Genomic DNA, 16,817 nt, shown 5'->3' on the forward strand with positions numbered 1-16,817 from the left:
TTAGTTCAGAATGCAAATTCCTTGCAATGTTTTCCAAGTCTTCTTCTGGATTCCTTTTTACCAGTCTTTTGGTGGCACCTTTTGTTCACACCACCTTTAGAACAAGGAGAGAGCTGGGAGAACATGTGTGAGGGACTAAGCGATGCCATCATCACTTTAACTGATGGTAGTAAGCATTTTTCCAGGCCTTTCCAATGAAGTCCAAAGCATGGAATCTATTTTATTTGTTTCTGCAGTGAAAGCATCAGGAAAAGGTGCTAAATTCCCATTGCTGCTGATCATGCCTTCATGTGCAGTTGTGCTTTCCTGACTGCTGCCTTTATCCACTTTAACATTTCTTATTTAGTATTTCCTTCCAGCTATTTTGAGTTTTGTTTGTCAAAAACAAACAAATAAATAAATAAGGTCTTTGAGTTTTGTGGCCAGTGTGCACACCACAAGCCTGCCATCTTTGTTTGTACGACTCTTCTCTGATTATATTGCTTTGTGCAGTCAAAATTTAATTGGAAGATGCAGAAAAGATTCCTGGAGCAATATCAGACATGCAGTATACTTTAATCTCACCCAATAGGCTGCTATAAGCTATTCCCATGGAAATATGATTGCATTGTGGACTGATCAGCCAGCAAAGCACATTGACTGGTTAACATCAGTGTCATTCCGAAGAAGGTAGTGGTTGGGGCCGAAGCAGAAATCAGCTAGAAAGATAGGTTCACAATAATCCACTACTCAGGGAACTGTCAAGTCTTGCTTGGAATTTTACAAGTGCATAAATGGACAGAAGCAGCTGTCATTTTGGCAGTTAACCACTACTTTCTCCATCAGTGTTCGATCAGTACATGTACACTTATCTGGAATGGATGACGAAGCCTAGCTGATGGACTCTGTAGTATCAGTCAGTGAGCAATATGTTAATGTGGAGTGCATTTGTTGTCCAATGACTGGAGACTAGGGAAGACGCCAAAACTGACACTGTGTCGATGACACAATGATGCATGTAGTTGCTACCTTTCTAGAGTAGACGAGTGACGAGGAAGGCAATGTGGTGGCCCTGAAAGAACGCTGCAATTGGCGTTCTCAGCTGGTTGCTCCTCCCCCAGCTATACATGGCTAGATGGGCCACCCGGCACTAGCCCGATTTAGCACGGCCCAAATAAGCCCGGCACTATTAGGTCCGATGACTTTTTCATACCGGGCTGAGCCGGCACTGCATGCTAAACTGCTGGCCCAGACTCGGCACGATGGCCCATCGTGCGGGTTGGCTCGCTAGCACGGCTGGCACTACCTTGCTACTATCGGGCCAGGCACTAACATCAGCGGCCCCGGTAGCAGCGGGTGCCTCTCCCGATCGTGGCGGCCCCTGACGGCGGCGGGCACCCCTCCCGACCGCGCCCCCACAGCGGGCCCCAGCGGCAGTAGGTGACCCTCCACTCCTCCAGGCCGTGGCGGCCCCCAGCGGCGGCGGGAGGCACACCCGACCGCGGCGGCCCCCGGTGGTGGTGGCGGGCGCCCTACAGGCTACGCTCCCGCGGCTCCTGGTCGCGCCCCCCGGTGGTGGAGGCATCATGGGAGAGAGGTAGTGAGGGGGCGGCGGTTGCTGGCCTGGATAGGGGAGGGGAGGAAGTAAAGAGTTAGGATTCGGACTGGCCCAAAAATCATACCGGGCTCGTGCTAGCCCAACGTGCCGGCCCAACATGATGGGGAGGCAGTCTAGGCCCGACCTGACGAATCGTGCTAGGCCGGCCCAGGCATCATTCATCTGGTGCCGGGCCGTGCTAGTGCTGTGCCTCAGGCGCCCAGTGGGTCTAGCCTATCTGACCATCTATAACCCCACCAGGTGAATTAGCGTTAGCAATTTTGATGCTACTTAATGTGGAGTTCCTTTTTTTTTAGGAATGTGGAGTGCATTTGTTGTCCAATGACTGGAGTCTAGGGAAGACGTCAAAACTGACACTGTGTCGATGACACAATGATGCATGTAGATCCTAACTTTTTAGAGTATATGAGTGACGAGGAAGGCAACAAGAGAGAATGCGGTGGCCCTGAAAGAAAGCTGCAATTGGCCCCGGTGGAGCTTTTCAATAACAATATAGGTAATTTTCAATAATAATATGGGTAATTTTATGATCACTTAGTGTGTTTGGAGAGAGAGGAGAAATCGGTGAAGTCATTTTTTTTAGCTCCTCCTCTCTAGTGTAAGCTGTTTTGAGGTTTCTTTCCGGCTTCGGTGGTGAACTATTTTAAAATTGTCCGTTTGATAAAACTTCACTAAAAGCAAGTGGAAAATCACTCTGAAAAATCCTACCAACAGCCTTAATCGACTGGCCAGCGACAAGGAGAAGGAGATGTGCATGCTTATATACACGTTACTGCTTGTTCCCTGCATTTTGATTAGGTGCTTTGGTGGTTCATCACTGCAGAGTGAAGCGTCGTTTCAACGAGGACCATGCATGCACCTCGACAAATAAAAAAGATATTGTGCGTGTGACAGCTGAACCATATCTGAGAAGAAATCTGACTGATGCCATGCAGATACACTACACGTCACATGCATATCTGATCGGCGGTGCCAGCCTGCCTGCCAGGTGTGCAAGTTTTAGGTGGTACTCAACTGCTGATGGATACTGCCTGGTGTGCGCCATATGATTCATGCCTAATATGGTAATCCAATGCTGTTAATTTCTCTGCACTGCAATGGATGATGGAATCTGTGGCTCAACTCTGAAGCAAGAAAAGCACACCGCGCTGGTGTGGTTGACTTGGCCCAATGCAACTTTGGATCTGTCAAAAGAGCTGGCTGGCATCAATCAGCATGTTTCCTTGCGATGTCAACAAAGTGCAGGACCTGCTGCCTGCATTTGCATTTGTCAACGTCACCCACACACACCACTTGGCATAATTTCAAGCCGTTAGATTGGAGGTCGTGATGTTGGGGACCTGGTTGTCAACGTCACCCACACACACCACTTTTGAGGACTGGATTGTCGCAATAGCAATTGAAATGATTTTGACCATCGCTCGACAGTAAAACTCCCCGTTTCTTTTTCACCTTCGTCGCCTCGACCGCGAGGGTGCGGAGCAATTGTTTTTTGATTGTGTTCGCAGCTTTTTATGCTGGTTAGCACGACGCGAAGGTACTCAACAGATGTCATAGATCCGGCGAAGAGGGGCGGAGGTCATAGGCACCTTCGCTGGCAAGAGTACAAGTTCGTCCCAGATTATTCAAGCGAAGGTGCGAGGGATTCCAACCTTGAAAGATGGGAGCCGATTGGGATCTTGTGGTCTGATGCGCTTGAACCTGGTGGACGCAATGTGTACTAGGCCGACGCAACATGCAGCCCAGGGCAAGACAAACCATCCGACTCCAACAACGAAACATGCATGTTCGGGCCTGTCGTGGGCCGCAGTAAGCCGCACTCACCTATTTGTTATTCTAATGTTGGGCATCGACTAGAGTGGACATGGCAACAAATAACACATAACAAATGGGGTTCAAAGATTATAAAAGGAGAAGAATTAATAGACATCCATCTATATTTGGTGAAGATAGCTTGCACTTCATCAAAGCTGTATACGTACCATCCTTTTTTTAACACAAAAAAAAAATCATAGACACCAGTTGGTGTTTGATTCAGCCATGATTCATGGGACAAAGATGATGATGAAATAAACAAATTCATCATCCTGTTTTGAGAAATGGTTTGACCCATAAAGTCTTTTGAGACATGGAGGAGCACAGGAAGAAGGTGGAGTCCAAGAATGCTCTTGAGAACTATGCCTCTACAACATGCGCGCGCCACACAAGACCCCGGCTTCGAGTTATCTTTACTCTGGCATTGTTGCTTTTGTTATGCTAGTGCTTCATTCTTAAATCCACGATTGTAGCACAAAACTATGTTACCGTGACCTGGTTACTTTGGCTGAACTGTGATGAAAAGATCCAAGTTTTCCTCAAAAAAAAAGTTCCAAGTTATCATTGCTGGGTTCTTAAGATATATGGGCTGGTGAATTGTTTTTTTTCCTGAGTCTTTCTTTTGCTGTTAGTTTGCATTTTCGTGCTGATTGATAAGTGCAGCTCTGCTGGATGTTGGAAGTAGTTGACTGCTCTATTAATTTCTGAGCTATTTGCCTGCTGTCATCACCAGGATGCTCTGTTTGTGTTTCACATTGGCTTTGTAGTCATGTCAACCTGGCATCTTGCTTTGGTTTAGTATGAAATTTTTCATTACCATTGTTCATTGTACTGGGCCTATGTCATTATTTTGCTTGTATTATTGTTGGTACTGCTTATTGATGTCATGCTACTTGCATGCGCTGGTATGGTGCCTTAATTTGACATTTTTCTGCCGTTAGTGATTTGGCACAGTGCATTGCTTTGTTTAGTACTAACCAGATTTGACTAATTGTAGGTAATTTGAGGATTTCATATTTAACTTGCCTTCAAAACAAACTAACAAATGTCACTTCAAAACATTCCGTACTTTGCTATACTTGATTGACTCTTGTAGATTAACAAACTAGTTATCATGAATAAATCAAACTTCTTGAATCAACTGGATTAGCTCTAAAAATATAGAAAACGATAAGAGATTATGACACATGAGATGCTAAAAGCTCCGAGGGGCCCAAAGCCGAAAGCAAGGACAGCCGCTGCATAACAATGTTTGCAGTTGTAACACAACTGACAACACTCTGTTTCACAATACGATGCTCGTCTGTGTCTGTGTCTGTGCCTGGTCAAACGAAAGCTTTCCTCCCTGTTGACGGCACAAATATTTGACGTATCAGTAATTGATGCAACCATGCATGGAGATTACTGTGGATACAGATAAGGAATTAATAGGAGTACAAACAATAGTTCGGAATCTAGAATCAACTTTCAGCATAGAGAAAGAATAATGCAAGTTACCTGAACGCATAGGCTATCTTTCCATCAAGATGGTGCGGAGCAATTGTTTTGGTTGTGTTCGCAGGTTTTTATACATGCTGGTTGGGGCGAGGAGGGGCAGAGGTCATGTATAGGCACCTTCGCTGGCAAGAGTACAAGGCTCATCCAAGATCCATTTTTTTCTGTGCGCGCTCTTCAACCTTGAAAGATGGGAGCGGATTGGGAGCTTGTGATCTGATGCGCTTGAACCTGGTGGACACAATTTATACTAGGCCGACGCAACATGCAGCCGAGGGCAAGACAAACGATCTGACTCCAACAACGAAACATGTTCGGGCCTGTCGTGGGCCGCAAATGTTATGATGATGAAGATTTAGGCCTGTTACTATGTTCTCTGCCCAGTTCAGACACCATGCTGTTAAGCCCTGATGAACTAACCTTTTTGGAAGTTTACGAGGCACTCCAGATCAGGGAGAAAATGAAAGGTATGGTTCAGTCTGACATGTCATCCTCCAAGGGTGAAGCGTTAAATGTTAGAGGCAGGTCTGAGCAGAAGATCTACAACAACAATAATAGTCGAGACAAGAGTCAGAATGGTAGAGGTCGTTCGAAGTCCAGAGGCAAGCTGTTCTGTAGGTATTGCAAGAAGAAAACTCATGTCATTGAGGTTTGTTGGAAGCTGCAAGAAGAAAACGCATAGGCTATCTTTCCATCAAGACGTGCAGTCTTCAATCTGAAATATTCATATGTAGTTGATGACATGCTTGGTGATATGGCTGATCTTCTCAGACTCGGAGGAGCTACCTGAAATAATGGAATCATGCAGCTTCTTGCTGCAAGTCAACTTGAGAAACCTTGGATTCACACATGGTACGTATCGTGGAAGTCTCTTTATGGTCCGGTCGTTCAGCTCTATGCTGATGAGTACAGGGACTTCTTAACCCACCAAATTTCTTTGGTATTACCACATTGGCATTCGAACCATACATATCAAGAGTTCTGATATGCATAAGTTGTATAATGGTTCTAGGAAGATTCTCCAAATGTACAGAGCCTAAAAGCACAATATGTTGTAGAAACTTCATATCGTCGATGTCGTCTCGCAGCCCTCTAATCCCAAGTATCTTAGATGCCTCAACTGACATAGGGAACCAACCAACCTATCACAATCTCCACCATTAATACAAAATACCCTTAGCATAAAGAAACTATTCAACGAATCACTTAGGTCAAAGTTGATCTTGGAATTTATAAATAATGTTCTTACGCACTCTTGTTTTTGTAGAGCAGCCAATCCAGGTACCAAACTAGTTGGTCCTATGGACAAGCGATGAATAAGACTATCGTTACGACCACTTGCAACTTGCATGTCCTGCACCACAAGCGACTCTTCTCTTGCCATAAATTCAACAAAGGAGCGCACCACATCATGCATTTCGCAATGGTATGCAGCTAAAGAATTTTCCGGTTCTATAAGATTCCTGGTGACTAACTCCTGGAAGTGCTCGGCTGCTATTTCTTCTAGTTGGTCATCATGTGAACTACTTTGGTCCGTGTAAGGTTGGATGAATCCCTCACTAATCCACATGGGAATAACAATACGCCTCCGAATACATGTACCTTTTGGAAAAAATGAACAGTAAAGGAAGCACTGCTTCTGCTGGGAAGACAAATCCTCGTAACTCAAATAGATTCGCCTGTCCAGCTCCTTGGGCAATCCAGCTACTGACCATGCATGATGGTTCAAAACAGCCTCCCACTCACGCTCACTTCTAGACCTCGTACTTAGCAATCCTCCCATCACTTTGACAGCAAGTGGTAAGCCATCACATTTTATGACAATTTTCATCCCAACATCTCTTAGGTAATCAGTTCCAACTACCTGTCAATAATCGAGACAAATGAATTCTGTGCTTGTGTGAGTGCATTTTTATTTAAATTAACATGAAGATGCCATAGTTACGATTTATAATTAACAACTAATATGAATTCTTTTCACTCTCTACTCTGGAAGAATAATATGCTAAGGTTCTATTTGGGGTTGGATGTAAGCACATCAATGATTGGTCTGTTGAGGGTGCTGGGCGAGTGGGCCTGGCGTTCTGCTTTTGTCAAAACCAATTTTAAAAACCAATAGCGTTCTGCTTTCCTTAATTAATTATTCCATGCAATTTAAGGAAAAAAATGTTTGTGCTTTTACATCTGAAGTGCACTCGAATTGAGACATGCAAACTGTAAATACGTACGGTGCCCCAAGGACCATTTCTGCATATATTACTAATTATAGGCTTTTTTTGAGCTTCTATGTATGTGCTAAAAAATATAAATCCTATAAATTCTTATAAAAAAAGGAAACATAATGCCATTAATTATATATGTAGGTTCTCGTCATCATTGACAAAAACAGCCATGTTTTTTCTAAAAAAATTACCCACCTTTGTTATTATGAAAAAACCAATCTTGCTCATTAATTACCCAGCTCAGTGACTTTTAAAAATGACCCACAATAAATATGTAACTAAATTATCCATCTAATCCCTCAGTCATGTAATACAAGATATCTAAGTGTTCAAAATTTATCTCCAATACAAGGCATTATTGTAGGTACATTTGGATGGTGGTCATTTAATTCTTTCTATAATTAACAACATAAGGGTGACTGATTGGTGGATTATTAAAAAATAAGTTCCTTGTTATTTGCAATTACCATTAACACAAGGGTACATGCGTCTTTTGATGGCGGAGAGAGAATCAATCACTACGCTAAAAATGATTTGTGCTTGCACACGGAAATTAATGTGCTGGCAGGTAGGTTGGCACCCACTACCACAAAGATGCCAAAGGCCGGCCCGCCAGCACAGATGGAGGTGCATCTGTGCTGGGTTAGGTGGCCCACCACCACAGATGCCGCACAAATATTCTCACGGATAGCGTTTTCCTCATCCAATCTTCCATTTGGAGCCTGCTTGAGAGGAGCTCGGGAAAAGTTCCAAAAACACTGAATACTAGGGGAGGTTTTGTTATTGAATTTTTCAAGGTGATTTGTAAGTTTCCATGGTTTTAAGTAATTTTAAACATGGCTATTGGAATTTTTTTATGATCTAACTATATTCATAAAAAAACACATTCGTGGATAGAAATAGAAAGACTTGTAAGGACACATCTCAAATCATGGAAATTGATGAAATATTCACATGTTTCCTAGGTTTATCTGTAATTCTATTTACATTTCGATTTAAATAAATTATAATAACATTTAAACTTGATCCGTAAATCATGATAATTGGTATTGAATAATTTTGCCATTATCCAAAGTTAAGAAAACAACATATTTTGAGATAGTAGAACAACACATGCTTCACAAAATGGAGACACACCTCCTCATAACCCTATAACTCAAGAGGAGTTCCAAGGTAGAGTAACATGTGAATTAACTAGCCAAAATATTTACTCCTTCCGTTCCTTAATATAAGCCATATAGTTTTTAGAACTAATATTAACACACGGCTTGGGAGGAAAAATCTGTTGCTTTTGTACGTGAATGGCACTTGGGGAAGGCATGTGCTATGTATGGTTGGAAGGTTTTCAAACTAATCGGTTCTTTTTTCTAGAGTTTTTGTTCCACATGCGTGGGAAGCTGGCGTGGGAGCTGATACGTACGTATATTTTGTGAATTTTCTTTAGAAATCTATATGGCTTATATTAAGGAATGGAGGGAGTATATTTTATATCAAAATATACTTTTTAGGTGCACTCTAACATGTATTTTCATGCATAGAAATTTAAAACATGTTTGAACTCGTCTAGCAATTCTTTAAAAATATTTTAGATTTGACGAAAAATATGTGCTAGCAAGCTATAATACCACTCGCTAGCACAGACGGTCTCTGCTGGCAAGAGGTATTATAGCCCGCCAGAACAGATCACTCCCTTATAAGGCGCTAGGGAGGCACCAAAATTTTCCGAGTCCCGGAGCGAAACTGAATCACGCCATGAGGCAACAAAATTTTCACGCCGTGTCTGCCACCGTTCTATCCGCTCCTTTGTCAACGACTGCACTTGACCCCGCTCGTGTGCTGCTACCTTGTCCTCTCTGCCCTCAGCTGCATGGGCCTTCGACTGTGTGTCGCTGCTTCGTCCTCCCCGCTCTCGACCGCGCACCACCATCGTCACTTGCGCCCTCTGCTTCTTTCTCGAGCTCACCTCTACTCCCGACCAGACACGCACCTCACTCATCTCTGGCCATGCCCCGAGCGCCACTGCGCCTCCAAGCTCACACCTCCAGCCCCCTCGGCTCCCGTAAGTACAACAACTACCTAGAACATCACCACCGATTCATATAGTTGTGCACATCTAGGGAGCATCAAATCAGTCGATGATCACAAATTATGTGATCGTTGGGGCAATGGCTAGTTCTTGGAGTTGGAGATATAAATACCCCATTGCCTAGCCATTTCATATGGGTTTGAGCTTGTAGAAGCTATAGGCTTGGTGTCCACATATACACAAGTGCTCTATATATCCAAAAAAATGCTAAAGAGAATATTAAGGCAATTAGTATAAGACTTAGATTTGGATTAGTGCTAGCTTAGGCCTATTACCGCATTGCTTTAGATATTAGCCCAAAGTCAGGTGAGGTTTGCACACCTCTTTGGTACTAGTGGTTGCGCGCACCAACCATTGTAAATCTGAGGCTTGTAAGTCTTGTGAGATCCTCCAACCACGTTTTGTGGAGTGGTTGCTGGTGCATGTGAAACGAAGGAGAGGCCCCTGGCCAAAGCTCTACCATGTGAAGGATGGTGTGGAGAATCCGAGAGAGGCTAAGCGGAGATCCACTTGCACTTGGGAAAGGCTCACATCGGGTTTCCTATGGAGTTATTTGACAGAGGAGTTTATACCCTTTTGTGGGCAATCCCTTGAGAGGGGTTCCAACAATGAGGACTAGTGGAAAGCTTTGCTTTCCGATATCTCGGTAAAAATTATCGTGTCGCCGTGCAGGCAGTTTGCATTCTCCACCCCTTTACCTTCCACATTCTTTATTGCACTTTACTTTCTATGTTTAAATTTGCTAGAATTGCCATGTCTAGTTTATAGGATTGGAATCTAGGGTGCAAAACTCTTTTGTGGTTGAGATAGCGACACATAGAAAATTCTAGTGCACATCTAGTTAGAAATTGAAATATATTTTTATATGTGCTTAGAACCTTAATTTTTAGAACACCCAATTCACACCCCTCCCCCCTCCTTAGCTACAGGGTGTCAGGGTCCCTTAAATAAGCACCAGCTAGAAAAAAGAATTGTGCTGGCGGTTATTGTAACCATACCGCCATCACAACAAGCACTTGCCAGCACAAATAGGCATTTGTGCTGGTAGAAGGTTGCTGCAGGTGTGGAACCCGCAAGCACAAACCTCTTTTGGCTGCCAACATAAAGCTTTGTAGGTGCACACCACATCATCCCCGAGACGCTGATGGTCACGTGTGGACTGAATTAATTAGTCAGCAATAGGTGCACATGATTTGAGGTTACTTTATGTTTTTCTTAATAACGCATGGGTAATTTTACAATTATGTATACAGTACCGAAGTGAATATGCTTGTCGCTTAGAATGACTGTACTTGAGACTTGACTCGCTTCAACGAGACGATCTACAGGCCAAAGCAGAGCAAACTACAAGAAGTTAGATAAAAAGCCAATTGACTAGCCTGCTCATCAAATTAAACTGCTCATCACTGATTACTGATGGGTTTGTCGCAACTGATGTTTTTTTATATGTGTTCTCTCAAGCTCTGTCAGCATTTACGAACAGAGCCAGCTCATCTGAATTCTACTGGAGCAATGCCCCAATGGAACTAGCAGAATATGCATGTCAGCAAGATGTGGTAAAAAGCGAGAAAAACTTTACTGAAAATATGAAACAAAACGAGGAGGACAGCATAATATTCCTATTCTCAGCTGGGGCGTCTACGTCGACGATGCTGACAAGGAAGGTGTTGAGGATGTCCTCCATGTCGTAGGACGCCTCCCTGACCTCGCTAGCCCACAGCCAGACTTGTGGATCCAGCTGCTCTGGCGGCACCTCACCCACCTTGCTTAGAGCCGTCTCCGCACTTTCGAGCTCATGTTTCAGAGACTCGATCTTTTCAGGCAGGCCCTTCTGCAGCTTGTACTCCTCATGGAGCAGCTCGCCGAGCTTGCCGATGACGCTGCCCACTGCCCCGGCCACAAGATCCATGCCTAGCTAGCTCTTGAGATGAAAAAATAAGCTTGGCATGTGCAGAGCTAATATAACATGTAAACACCTGCAAGCATACAAGGCCATTGACAGTAAACACGTGATAGAAATATGTAGAAATATCGCTGTATAGACGGTGTATACATGTAGGAAGGAAGTGACGAAAATGAAGATTTTAATGCCAAACACATAGCTGAAATTAAAGGTTCCTGTAATAAACACATATCAAATATGGATGAAAAAGTGATCACAATCGAATAAAGATAGCTAAGTACTGGTGGACTAGTAGGTTAATTACTAACTGGAGGGACGGGGCTAATGAAAATGAAGATTCTAATGCCAAACACATAGCTCAAACTGATGACTATGGACTCACCAAGTTGACACAAGTGCAATCAAATATCAATATATATGTGTAAGAACGGTAGCAAGGTGGTAGCAGTGTGTCACTGATACTAGATCTAGATCATATGAAATGGGAAGCCACCAGAAAAGAAAAAATAAGGCGACTAAGGACAATTCATTCAAAAGAAAGAAAGAAATCTAGATCGAGGCCATTAAGCAAGAATTATAGATAAGATATGGGGAGCCAAATTAAAGTCACGCACCTTGCTGGTTCAGATCTTCGATTGTGCTTGAGGAAAGAATAAAGGATTGATGGGTAGTTGAGTTCAAGATGAAGGATTGTACTCCACCTGGAGCAGCTCTCCGAGCTTGCCGATGACCCTGCCCACCGCCCCGGCCACAAGATCCAATATCCTCTGCCGGCCAGAATAGGATGTTGGCCGCTCCAATGATGACTTATCAGCTGGACTACAAGACAACAGACAAGTCAGACAAGAAGAAGGTGGAGTCCAAGATGCGCCTCCAAGCTTGTCCAAGATGCGCCTCCAATGGCTTGGTGCCAACCAGCTAGCATAAGGTAGTACTCCAAAACTTGTCGTTTTCTTTCCAGTAGTTATCGGATCAGCTCATCATCTGTCACAACTCTGTTCTCTGTCGTTTTCTTTCCAGTAGTTATACTGCAGCCGCGGCTGACATGTATAGATCACAAAAAGGCACAAGATGTTGGAGAATCTGTGCAGTACTATGTCACCGGAAATGAAGACCAAAGTGAGCAAACGGATCCATGGTGCGAAATTAAGGCCGAACTGAAGTAGTAGCATCAGTTTTTACATGACGCTACTTCGTTGCTAAACAGATGAGCTCCCGCCCATCTAGCATTCAGTACTACTTCACAGCCAACATCTAGTTGTTCTACTCTTGTAGATTAACAAACGAATTATCTTCCACAAGTATAGGAAACGAATTATCTTTCATAAAAGTATTTCAAAATTAATATTACTCCGAATGGGTCGTTTTGGCTCTTCAACTAGATATACACTATGTGCAGATGCATAATAATATCTATGATCTTAGAAAGGTTAAAAATGATCTACAATTTGAAACGAAGGGAGTAATATGAAATAAATAAAAGAAACCAGAGGCCCTACACCCCTGCTGAAGCAGGGTAGTATCGCTCAACTTTTTCGTCAGATATCCATTCTGTTTGGTTCGTTTCTTCCGTGTTTCAAGCAAGTGTACACAAGAACTTAGGAGAGCAGAAGTTTGCGCGGTTGCCTCTTTAGCAGACGTCAGAATGTCTGAGTGAGGCGAAACAGACAATTGTTGGGGATCCAAAAAAAGGTTATCACCCTCAACCGTGTTTGAGTCTTAACTCGCCTGGCCATCGCGTAAAAGCCTCTAGCTTCGGACAGCTGCTGCGGTACGTTAGCTTCGGGTAGGACCGAAACCGGCATTCTCTCCGAAGTTAAGGAACTGACTAACGGGTAAAGCAACCTCGCTGTGAAGATTCCTTGTCTTTTGTGTGCAGGAGGAAAGGTGAATCACCTCGTCATAACAACTAGCCAACAAAGCAAAAGACAGGCGAAAGCACGGGAGAGCTCCCCACATGAAGCCTCAGCGAAGCCGACTGCGCCTGAGCTTCGGACGGCCAAAGCTACCGAGGTTACGCCCGACTTCGGTGACGAGGTCAAGGTGCATGGGGACGTGAACGACATATGAGCGTGATTTGCATGACCTTGTGAGAGCGCAAATCACGAGGCTGTCAAACGGCAAAGAAAATATGATGTACTAAAGATCAAATTGTAAAGTATATTTTGGAAATGTAGTGATTGAGTAGGGGCAAATGTGTAATAGGAAATGTTGTCTCAGGCACTGTAAAAGGAGGGATTCACCCCGTGTAAGGACTTACTTGCACTGCATTTATGAAATAACCGCTGAACAGTTGAGGAATTAATTTGTGGATTCGTTTCGCCTGCTTTTTGACCGAAGTTAAGTGATTTGGATCCTACTGACTCCCAGATACTACTAGAAAACTCGGTATTAGTACCGATTCGTAGGGTGCATATTTTCCGAAAATGCATCCAGAATTAATCCGTCGAGATAAAGGGGGTCTTTTATCACGGATCCCAAAACCAAGACATAAGATCCCCTTTTAGTCCCGGTTGGCATTAACAACCGGGACTAAATGGTTTTGCAAAAAAAATTACAAAAATAAAAAAAATATCGAACCCATTTGTCACATGAAATATGCGCGTGCGCGGTCCGTGGGATTCGAACCCATGAACTCAAGCCTCGCGTGTAGCTTCCTTGCCATCCCACCTACACAACACATATATCTATATAGGGGATGCTATTCTTTTGTATTAACTCATGGAGGACCCTTTAGTAACACCAACCGGGATTAAAGACCTTATTTAATCCCGGTTGGTAATACCAACCGGGATAAAAAGGTTCGAGGGATTTAGTCCTTTCCCAGCCACACATGAGGGACCCTTTTTTATCCCGGTTGGAAACACCAATGTGGCGGAACCACCTCGGATTAGCTTGATTAAGCAGGGTTAAGCCGCTTAACATGCGACACTCCTGCCTAAACCGAGTTAATACGAAGTGCCGTCGGATTTTCCTCCGATTTAACCACTTAAACAGGATCGAGTCTAGCAAACCCACACGAAGGTGAGTGGTTACAGAGAATACAACGAGTCCACTGAGTTAAACAAGTTTTACCCATTTAGTTCGGTCATAAAATCCAACATCAAGGTTTTACAAGGTTCAAAAGACACAACAGAGAAAAACACTAGCGGAAGACTTCGTCGGGGTCGGACATCCCTGGTGAGGCCAACCGGGACATCACTGGTTCCTCTCCTCGCCGTCCGAGGAAGGATCCCACTCGACCGTCCAGCCTGGCGGAAGCTGGGGCGGCCAAGCACCAACAAGAGAGGGGTCGGGAGCAGCAACCTCACCTGAAAAACAGGAGCCACAACAAGGCTGAGCTACTAAGCTCAACAAGACTTAACCGATAGGAGTAAACTACTCCTCCTTCTAGACATGCAGGGCTTTTTGGCTGAGGGGTTTGTTTGCCAAAAGCACTAAGTAACAACCCTATTTTCCAAGTTTTAGCTCCGGTTCTAAGTTCATTAGCCGGTCTAGGTTTTACAACCTATTCTAAGCAATCATAGAGCCAAACAAGATGTGTAGATATATCAACCAAACATTGCCATCATCAGATTCCTCATTTACTCAGGGTGACATAGCGATCAAGTAATCTCAAACTGTGAGAGGCAGACGAATCGATTCGAGTTCTTTAACCATGCATGGTGAACCTAGCCTCACGACATCCGCACACCCGAAGGTCGCTTCCTGTGTCGGCCTTCCCCATTAATCCCCTAACCCGTGTCGGGTCCATTTCCTTTGGTGCAAGGTTCCACAGACCCGGCCTCTGCCGTTCTGTGACCACGCTTGCCACCACGTGCGACAACCAGCAGGGGAAACTCCGTTCCAAGAACAATGGGGCGACCGCTCACGTCTAGGTTCAATCCGGTACTAGGCTTCCTCATCCCATACTAAGTATGAGGCTAGTACTTTCAAACACTTGATCACGAACACCACCACTGTCGGGCCTTATCAAGATTTCATAGACAGACAGGGCGACCATCCGACCACCAAAGAGTTACCAAAACCCTGCCCCGTCCATCGTCCTTATAGTTATAACAGGAGAGTAAACATGCAACTCCTACAACTCGCAAGTGACAGAAAATCACTCGACTTTTACCGTCTCCTAGTTAAGCAATGCAACTACGCGGTCCAACAGCTAGTGCTCAGGTCATTGGGACAACTAAGTCATGCATCTAGGGTTTCACACAACTCCTATACGTAAATGCACAAGCATGTTACAGAAGGCATGCGCAAGTCTGGCAAAACACGTAGGATTTTCATGCAACCGGGGCTTGCCTTCAAGCAAGGAGGACGGGAACTGCTCGACTTCGGGGGCGACTTCGGCTTCGGAGGACAGGAGCTCGGCTACAGCTTCCTCTTCTGGCGCCGGGTGAAGCTCGTAGAAGCCGTCGGCGAGGTGCAGCTCTACACGAATGCAATGCACAAGGGTTAGCATAGATAGTTATTCAACAGCAACACTGGCTTGCCTGAGCCCAGAAACTCGCGACAAGGAGCAGGAGGTTATGGTGGTTCAAGAGAGCTGATGATGATCAAGAGGTAAGGGTAGGAAAGGAACTTATGATCTGATTCTTGAACTAGAGGATGTGGGAAAAACTAGGGATCCTCAGACGCAAGCGCTGAAGGGTTCCTAAGTTTTACACATACACCCTCGGGTTGAAGAAAAAGACCACAGCCGAACCCTTGGGCGAGGCGGATAAGGGTCGGCGGAACAGATAGGGTCGGGCGAGACGGAACCGGGGTCGGGCGGATAGGAGGGGTCGGGCGAGGCGGACTGGGGTCGGCAACTCACCTTCTTCCTGAAAGGAAAGCTTGGGGTCGGGAAGAGGCAGACTTGGGCGGAGGGACTAAGGTTTGAACAGAAGCTAAGACCGGAAATGCTCCGGCGGCGGCGCTGCTTCTTGCGGATCACAAGAGAGCTTTGACGCAGTACGGAGGAGCAAGCTGCTGGGTGACTTGGAGAAAATTGAGAGAGAATCTGAGAGAAGAACTCCTCAAGAACTGGGTGGGTGGCGCTATGAGCTTGAGCAGAGAGCGAGAGAAGGCTGAAGGCAACAAGGGCGGAGGGAACTCCGGCGACGGGGGCATTCCTTTTATAGCTGCTGGAGCAGAGGAAAGGAAGCGGCGCGGGAGAGAGAGAAGGGAAGCGGCGCGAAGGCCGGGGAGAGGCAATGGAGTGCTCTGCCGTGGCGGTGATTGAGCGAAGAGGGCGGTGGTGCAGAACTCCGGGGGTGACGCCAGCGATCATTGCGTTCTGCCGTCAGGGCGGCGTAGGAGCGGGTAGACTGGTGGTTGAGATTTGGCGGAAAGCGGGCGTCGCCGTGCGGAAGATTTGATAGAAGCGACCGGTTTAACGGCGCTAGAATCGAGGGCGCACAGGTGAGAAGACAGGCGGACGCGGGCGCGCGGGCAAGCGCGGAACAACAGATTGTTGGGCGGCTTCTGACAGAGCGGGGGAAAGGAGCTGTCGCGGCCGCGGTCGGGGTTGGCGGTGGAGGAATCGTCGTGTAGCGGCGACCGGGCGGCGCGACTGTGGCTGAAGGGACGGAAAAGACGGGCGACATCGGGCTCTGGGGCCGGGATCTGGCGGCGTGATGATGGGCGCGGGAGGCGAGGCTCTGCAGAAAGGGGTGCAGAGGGGCTTCCGCTGCCATTGGGGAAGGGGGCGCGAGAACCCAC

Source organism: Setaria italica, chromosome VIII, assembly GCF_000263155.2.
Source record: "Setaria italica strain Yugu1 chromosome VIII, Setaria_italica_v2.0, whole genome shotgun sequence".
NCBI classification, from domain to species: domain Eukaryota; kingdom Viridiplantae; phylum Streptophyta; class Magnoliopsida; order Poales; family Poaceae; genus Setaria; species Setaria italica.